The 8,788-nt window shown below is 36.0% G+C and overlaps 1 long non-coding RNA gene across 1 annotated transcript in view; it reads left to right on the forward strand.

Moving 5' to 3' along the window:
• Positions 1-5,113, forward strand: part of LOC100604609 — a 318,043-nt gene extending 312,930 nt beyond the window's left edge. Inside the window, exon 5 of the long non-coding RNA XR_004032317.1 lies at positions 3,312-5,113. This is a non-coding gene — a long non-coding RNA (uncharacterized LOC100604609). The remainder of the gene's footprint in view (positions 1-3,311) is intronic.
• Positions 5,114-8,788: the final 3,675 nt, after the last annotated feature.

The raw sequence follows: 8,788 nt of genomic DNA on the forward strand, positions 1-8,788 counted from the left end.
CCTCTGGGCCAGCAGAACATAATGTCATGGGAACAGGAAGCAAAAATTCTGCTGTTGGGTCACTAGGGGTAATGGTGAGTGGCACCACTTCTACTTCCTATTAACCATCACACTGCCTCACACCTATTACTAAACATAATAGAATTCAATCTACAATAAAGCTCCTTTATGTATTTATAATATAGTGGGGGAATTAAATGAATGTTCAAAAGTTGTGACAGTAAAGAAAGTGATTTTCCATACTCACAATTCAATAGAGAAGAAAATAAAAAGACAGTTGAAATTCCATCACTTGAACAAAGCTCAATATATTTAGCTGCTCTATCAGACCACTAATAAAATCATGTGCTCACCTTCCAAAAAGAATATAATGCTTGGGCCCAGCAAGGTGGCTCATGCCTGTAATCCCAGCACTTTGGGAGGCCAAGGCGGGCAGATCACAGGAGATTGAGACCATCCTGGCTAACATGGTGAACCCCCATCTCTACTAAAAATACAAAAAATTAGCCAGGCGTGGTGGCGGGCACCTGTGGTCCCAGCTACTCAGGAGGCTGAGGCAGGAGAATGGCGTGAACCCGGGAGACGGAGATTGCAGTGAGCCGAGATCATGCCACTGCACTCTAGCCTCCATCTCAAAAAAAAAAAAAAAAAGGAATATGATGCTTAATATTGAACAATGGATATGAGTAAGAAGAATGCTCTATATCAATTTAATTTTTTTTTTTTTTTAGATGGAGTCTCACTCTGTTCTCAGGCTGGAGTGCAATGGCGTGATCTCGGCTCACTGCAACCTCTGCCTCCCAGGTTCAAGCGATTCTCCTGCCTCAGCCTCCTGAGTGGCTGGGATTACAGGTGCCTGCCACCATACCCACACTTAAAATTTTTGTATTTTTAGTAGAGACGGAGTTTCATCATGGTGGTCAGGCTGGTCTCAAACTCCTGACCTCAGGTGATCTGCCCGCCTCGGCCTCCCAAAGTATCAATTTAATTTTTACAACAACTTCTAGCAGTCCTGTTAGAGAACTTATGTAAGGTCACCAAGCCATTCTGAGAAGATCCAGAACTATCACCCCAAGTTGCTAATACCCAGCTTATTTTTTCTCTGCCCTCAGATTTGCCATTTAGGGGATGGGAAGAACAAAGTGTTTGTCAGTCTCTCTCATGACCAAGGGTCTGTGGGCAGATGACTGGCAGGGAAAAGGGCTGTGGGCTGTGTCCTTGGAAGGGCTTGGCCCTCAGCCTGGCTTCATTTGAATCACACACTCAAGTGACAGAATTAACCAGCTGTGAAGATTGAGTTCGCTGAAAAGGAAAAATGAGGCTGCCAAAGTTGGGGGTGGGGGATGCTAATGCAATCTGAGACTGTGTTAAATAGAACAACAGGCATTTGTTGGTGTTTTCTCTCTGCTCTGCTTCATGAAGGGTTTAAGGGTGTAATAAAATTTTTGTCTAGAAACAAGCAGATAGAAATCTCTCTCCACACTTTTGGCTCTCAGATCACACACTGAAAGAGAGTCCTAAATTCCAAAAAAGAGCTTCAGGAAGTCTTTGGGAAATTAGAACTTGAATGGTGACCAGGATGATGATGGGGCAAAAAGCAATGGCATGTGGTGGATGAATGAAGAACCTGAGAATATTTATTCTAACAAAAGGAAATTAAAGACAGTTATGTTTTGCCTAACACTTAAAATTGTCACATTGAAGAAGACGACTTTTTTATGTGGATTTGGAGAACAGAATACAACTGACAGTTGAAAGTTCTAAAACTTGTCCAGAAATGAAAAACAATGCTTGTAAGTAATGAGTACCTAGTATCAGAACTATTCAAAAAGAAATACATGTGTAAATTTCTCTGCAGCATGTCTAATGTTAGGTGGTCATAAGGAAATTTTAACCAACTCAGTCGTATCTTTTCTGAGTTATCTTTTCTTCTTTATTAGGCACTATGGTGGAAGATTTCATATGCTGATTTGCTAAGTCTTAATAAAGTAACTTGGGCTACTTTTGTATAAAATGCCAAAGAATTTTTGATCAAAATTAAGGAGAGAAGTATGTCACATGTCTGGATGGATCAAGGTGGCTGGGGAGAGATATCATTTACTTCAATTGTCATGGGATTTACTTTTTAAATTTTTCCCTACAGAGGAACAAAACATTTCAAATACATACAGACTTCCGGGCTGTGGATTATACTATCAGCCATTTGGAAGATTTGACAATAGCAAATCATTTATCACTGATACAGCACATTAGTCCAGCTCCTTTGAACTGAAAGGGGTTTTAGGACCAATCCCAGTATCCCCTTCTTTTCTCTCGTTATGAATTCTACTAAGTTATTATTCTCATAAGAGTTAGCCCACCTGATCCAGCTATTTGTAATGCAGTTAGTGACCTCACTACCCCGACTCCAGTTGAATACCTTATTATATATAGAAATAAAACAGTGAAGCTGTTCTTTCATCTGTTCTGTAATTCCCAGACTTAAAAAAAATTACTATCTGCATTTTGTGAAGGTTTTATATCAGATTCCCTTTACTCTGCTGATACAGCAGTAGATAGATACAATAGCTGCGTAGGGCAATTTTGTAGCCAACTCGCTGCAACTGAACAAGGCAGGATGAGAGATTGTATTCAAAATTTAGTTTCCCAGTTCTATATGTCTTTCCAGATGAGTAAGTTCAGAACTTTTATTCATAGAAGATGACAATAAGTCACAATGGTTAAAAAAAGTGGGGGGGACCCTTTCCTTAGAGGTGCTGCTGAATTGAATGTCTTTAGAACCAAAAATCACAAATATGAAAATTCGATGCCTTCAAAATAAATAGGGAAAACGGACGAATATGAAGCAATAGAAAGCATAGTGTTGATGTTTACTTGAAACCTCTGTTCTCTGCTTAAGCACTTTGTAATTCAACAACAACGTCAATACAACAACAATTTAAAAATGTAGCTTAACCAAACACTTCAATTGAATATTTTTAGCTTGTAGATTTGCCATTTTAGCTGAAAAGATCATTAAACATCACCTGGTCCAGTGGTTTTTAACTCCGACTCCAGATTCAAATGCCTGGACAGCTTTTTAAAAATACTAACGCCTGCTGCTCACACCAGATCAATTAGATGAATACCTCTGCCATGACAACCAAACAACAGTATACTTTAAAAACGTCACCATCTGATTCTAATGCACAGCTAGGCATAAGAAGCAATATGAGGAAACAAAAACGGAAAGAAATAAAAAGGTTTAAGATTGTAGTAGAATGTGGTAGCTAGCATAACCAACTCTTAATTTTCAGTGATTAACTTCATAGGTTCAAGCTCCAAGATGTCCAGAAGCAAATGCAAAGAGGAAGTAATGAAATGGATATGTGCAAAACTCATCAAGATTCTCATTTGGCTACAGAAAATATTTGGCGAGTTGGAAGTTTAGTTGTGTTAATGATATGCTACACCTTCTACACCTGTAATGTGCCAAAAATAACTGAACACTTTACATTTCTCTTTAAATCCAGTAATAATCCATTAAAGAGATAAAGGTGCCAACGTGCAGGCAAGTAAACCACATTGCCAAGTATACAAGCTAATACATTTCCCAGGATGGATTTAGAGTTTTCTATTTCAAGCAAAATTTTCAGAAAGTTAAATGCACAAATCTTCAGTGCACAATTACACGAGTTTAACAACTATATACATCCATGTAAACAACACTATCACGATGAAGAACATTTTTATCACCCAAGAAATTACCTCATGTCCCCTTCCAGTCAATCCACTCACCACAGGAAACAACTATGGTTCTGATTTTTATCACTAGGTACTAGAACTTCACATCTTAGGAAATCGTATAGTGCTTTCTCATTTGCTTCTTGCTAGTTTAAGCAGTATCATTTTTTTGAAATTCATTCATATTGTTCCATGTCATCAGTAATTTGTTACCTTGATGTAGCTGAGGAGTGTTCCACTATATGAATATACCACAACTTATGTACCCATTGTACTCTTGACATTGGCTATTGTTAGTAAAGCCTTTGGCTATTTACTAGTAAAGCTGCTATAAACATGCTCAAGTCTTGTTGTAGAAACATTTTCATTTCTCATAGGTAAATAGTTAGGGATGGAATTTCTGAGTCACAACAGAGGTATATGTTTAACTTTATGAAAATTATCAAGCTGTTTTCCAAACTGGATGCTCCATTACCTACTTCTCTAAGTAAGATCTAGGAGTTCCACTTACTCCACATCCTCACCAACATTTGTTGTTGCCACAACGAAATGGTGCAATAGTTTATTTTTATTTTTGTTTACATTTCTCTGATGACTAATGATATCAAGCACATTTTCATGTGCAATTCACCATTTTTTTTAAATGTCCAAAACTTTCATTCGGTTGTAAAAAAAAACAGCAGTATCTTTTTATTAATGGTTTGCTCTTGTTCTGGGTGAAGTTCATCATCGAATATATATTGCTAATATTTTTCCCACATTACAGCTAAACTTTTAATTTTCTTTTGATGAGCAGAGAATTTTTGTTTTATTTTGATGAAATCCAATTTATTGCTTTTCTGCAGCTAGTGTTTTTTCTTTCATCTCTATAAAATCTTGCCTAGCTTAAGATCATAATATAGTCTTCTGTGTTTTTTTCTTCACAAAACCTTTACAGCTTTAGCTTTTATAATTGGATCTATAATTTATCTACATTAATTTTGTGAATATTGTGAATTGTGGCTAAGATTCATTATTTCCATGGTTATCCAGTTATTCCAGCACTGTTTGTTCAAAAAGACTTTCCATTGAAGTATCTTTGAGCTTTTATTGAAATTAACTGACTATGTGTGTACTGATTTATTTCTCAGCTTTACTTTGTCCCAGTGATCAGCTTGTATACCCTTATGCTAATGCAATACTATCTTGACTACTGTGGCTTGCTGCAGGTCTTGATATCAAGTAACATAATTTACCTGAATTTGTTCTTTTTCAAGATAGCTTTGGAAGTTCTTTCTTGTATTTTCATATAAATTTTAGAATAAAGTTGCCTATTTCCACCAAAAAAATGCAAATTTCATTTAGTTTCTAATTAGGTCTAATCAAACCATATTAAATCTTCCAGTTCATTAACATGTTATCTATCTTCATAAACTTAGGTCTTCTTTAAATCTCTGAGGAATATGTTAGAATGTTTAGTAGAGTTTCTGTATCTTTTTGGGTAGTGCAAAGGGGGGCATAAAGAGAGAATGGTTAATGGGTACAAAAATACAATTAAAAAGAATAAAATCTAGCATTCAGTAGTAAAATAGCACAACTATAGTTGATAATTTATGGTATATTTCAAAATAACTAAAAGGGTGGAATTGAAATGTTCCTAACACAAAGAAATGGTAAATGTTTGAGGTGATGCCTACCCTAATTTGATCATTACACATTGTATGCTTGTATCAAAATATCACATGTACCCCATAAATGTGTATAACTATTATGTATTCATAATTAAACTTTGTTATATATATATATATATATATATGGTCTGTTTATGCTATTATAAATGGTATATTTACATTTTCCAAATGTTTGCATCTAAATAGAAATACAACTTTTTATTTTTTATTGATGTTATATCAATCATTGCCATAGGTTACCTGTAATATGTCAGAAACTCTATTAAGGATTCTGCATTTCAATATTTTATGGCAATCTATTTAAGAGAAAAGGAAACTGAGGCAGAAATAAATTGAATTATACATTCAAGAACATAAAGCAACAATGTTTAAACTGCTCTGCTTACGTCATAACATGGAGCACCTTGAGTATCACATCCTTGAGGGCATGGGCCTACCAGTCAGTGAGTTTCCCTGGTAGGTCTTTCAGCAGGGAAATATAAGGATGTTTTAAGAAACATATACAGATGGAGGTGGGAAAATGAAATGGATGGGGTGATGAGATTCAGACTGCATGTTGTCAAGTATCTCACATACTGCCACCTCCAGTTCAACTCCATTTCTTTAAGTTTGTTTGCTAGGAGTGAAGTTTCATGCTGCCACTTTGGAAAACAGTCTGGTAGTTAGTTGTTCAGTGATAAAACATAGAATTATTGTATTACCTAGCAGTTTCACTCCTAAGTATACACTCAAGAGAAATGAAATGAAAATATATGTCCACACAAAAACCTGCATGTGAATATTTATTGGAGCATTACTTACAACAGTCAAAAGGTGAAAACAACCCAACTGTTCATGAACTGATAAATGGATAAGAAAAATGCAATGCATCTATTTAAAAGAAACTCTTTGTCTATGAAAGGAATGAAGTATGATCCATGCAACGTGAATGAACCTTGAATACATTATGCTAAGTGAAAAGAAGCCAGTCACAAGAAGACCACATATCATGTAATTCCATTTATATAAAATGTCCAGAATAAAGACATATCTGTAGACAGAAAGTAGTAGTAATTGCTCAGGGCTGGGGCAAGGGAAGACAGGAGAGTGATAGCTAAATGATATAGGACTTCTTTTTCAGGTGATGAAAGTGTCCTAAAATTGACTCTGGTAATGGTTACTCATGTTGATGAACACAATGAAAATGATTAAATTCACATATTTTACATATGTGAATCGTAGAGTAGTATGTGAATTATAACTTAACTATTAAAGAATAAAGTTGTCTTTTTTTTTTTACAGCAAAAGTTCTGACACCTAATAGGTGCCCAATAAATATTTACTGGAAAGATTAAAGAAAGAATAAATTCACCATAATAGGCTCCTATTATGTCCATATACTGGGCTGCAGTGAGGAAGGAAAAAAATGTTTTTATAACAGGAATAAAGTAACTCCCTTTCTTTTATTTATTCTACCATGTGTTAAATCACCCGAAACACCACTTACTGTTCTAGGCTTTATTTAACTAAATCTTTTACATCTTTTGAGGCTCTTTCTGGAATACTGTTGTCATCTATTTTGACTGGTATTTTCAGCACTGCCTTAAAGCGTGATCTTTGGTAGGTCACTTTACTTTTCCTAGCTTGTTTCTGACAGAATTCTTGAAAGCTACCTTGAGAAGCTGACTAATGAAAACAGCAAGTGAAGCAGAAAAGGCTCTGGCTGGAAACTACAACAGGGCTACAATATTACGAAATACAACAGGCAACCTTGTATCATTCAGCATTTTTGCCACCCTAGTTTTCAACTAGAAAAAAAGAAAATCTTTGACTTTTTCAGAAAATATCAGTATCACTGTTGCTGTGTTTTCTTCTTATCCTTCTCCTTTAAGTTCTTTCCGTCCTACAAAGTTAGAATAGAAACGGACCTTAGAGATTCTTTAGGTCAGTGCTTTTCACACTTCATTGTGAATGACCTGAAGATTTTAAAATGTAGAATCAGATGTACTAGTTCTGGAGAGAAATTCAAGATTTCAACAGGCTCCCATGTGATGTGGATGCTGTTTCATGGACCATACTTTTAGAGTTTAACTCCAACCTCTTTATGTTGCAAATGAATTAAGTGCTTAAAGGAAAGGAGACTTGTTCAAGGTCACAAAGCTTCCCAGTAGGAAAACCCAAGACCAAAGTCTCTAAAAACTTAAGGTTCTTTCCATTACATAGCATTTATCAGAAACCTGAAACACACTTCCCCTTCATCCCCTAATCATTAAGTCTTGAGGTGTCCTGAGATTCTCATACTCATACAAAATCCTCATATGAGTTTTTTTATCTGCCCTACCAAACTCTTAAAAACATTAAACATGAGAGAACAAAACAAAACCCACTCTTGGTCATCAAGGGACAATATTTTCCTCCTAAATGGCCAGTCTGCCATCCCAGGATACAGTCAACCTCTGCTCTACTTTCTGTCATCAGTGTGTGATTGGAGATACAGTTGTATTTTAGCTTTGTCAAACCATAGGCATAGCAGATTTGAAGAAAAAGACTCAGAAAAACTTTCAAGAGAAAAACTCCAAGAATAGTCTTTGATTTATAACCCTAGCAATATGGATAAATAAGTGTTTTAGAATGTAGAGACTCAATAGAATATAATAGAAATAAGTATATGTTGGTATGTGCATAGAGCATTTTTGACAGACTACAAAATCAAGTTAATAGTGATTAAATATAATTGCTAATAGTTAAGCGTGCATACTTGTGATTAGGAAAAAACTGCGGGCCTTTTTATTCTTACATTGTATAATGCCTTTTGGTCTTTTTATTTCTGCCATATGCACCTATCAGTTTAATGCTTAAAAATCAGGAATGTTTGAATGACATTAATAAAAGGCAATGTGGCAGACTGTAATCTCCAAAGATGGCCACAACTTATTTTCAATTCCATATGCTCCTCCAGAACCCTACAACTCCCTATCAAGAGTTTTCACCAATTTCCTCTCCCCTCAAACCTGGAAAGGCTTGTGACTTTTCCAGCCATTAGAATAGAATGAAGTAATGCTGTATGACTTCTGGGACTGAGTCTCAAAAAGAATCCATCGTCCACCTGGCTCTTTCTTTTTGGGTTGCTTGAGAAGACAACCCTTATGCTATGAAAAGACCCACGCTCACCCACACAAAAGGATCACACAGAGAAGCTCATGCCCAGTGTAGTTGAAGTTCCAGCCAACAACCTTTATCTATCACCATTTACGTGAGTCAACAAGCCTTCAGATGATTCCAGCCCTCAGAATGAATCTTCTAACTGGGGCCCCACACATTACGGAGAGGAGAGAAGCCATCCTCTTTATGCCCTGTCTAAATTCCTGACTCAGAGAATCCATGAACATAATAAATGGGTTTTATATATCCTAAAT

Source organism: Nomascus leucogenys, chromosome 2 (genome assembly GCF_006542625.1).
Source record: "Nomascus leucogenys isolate Asia chromosome 2, Asia_NLE_v1, whole genome shotgun sequence".
Taxonomy (NCBI): domain Eukaryota; kingdom Metazoa; phylum Chordata; class Mammalia; order Primates; family Hylobatidae; genus Nomascus; species Nomascus leucogenys.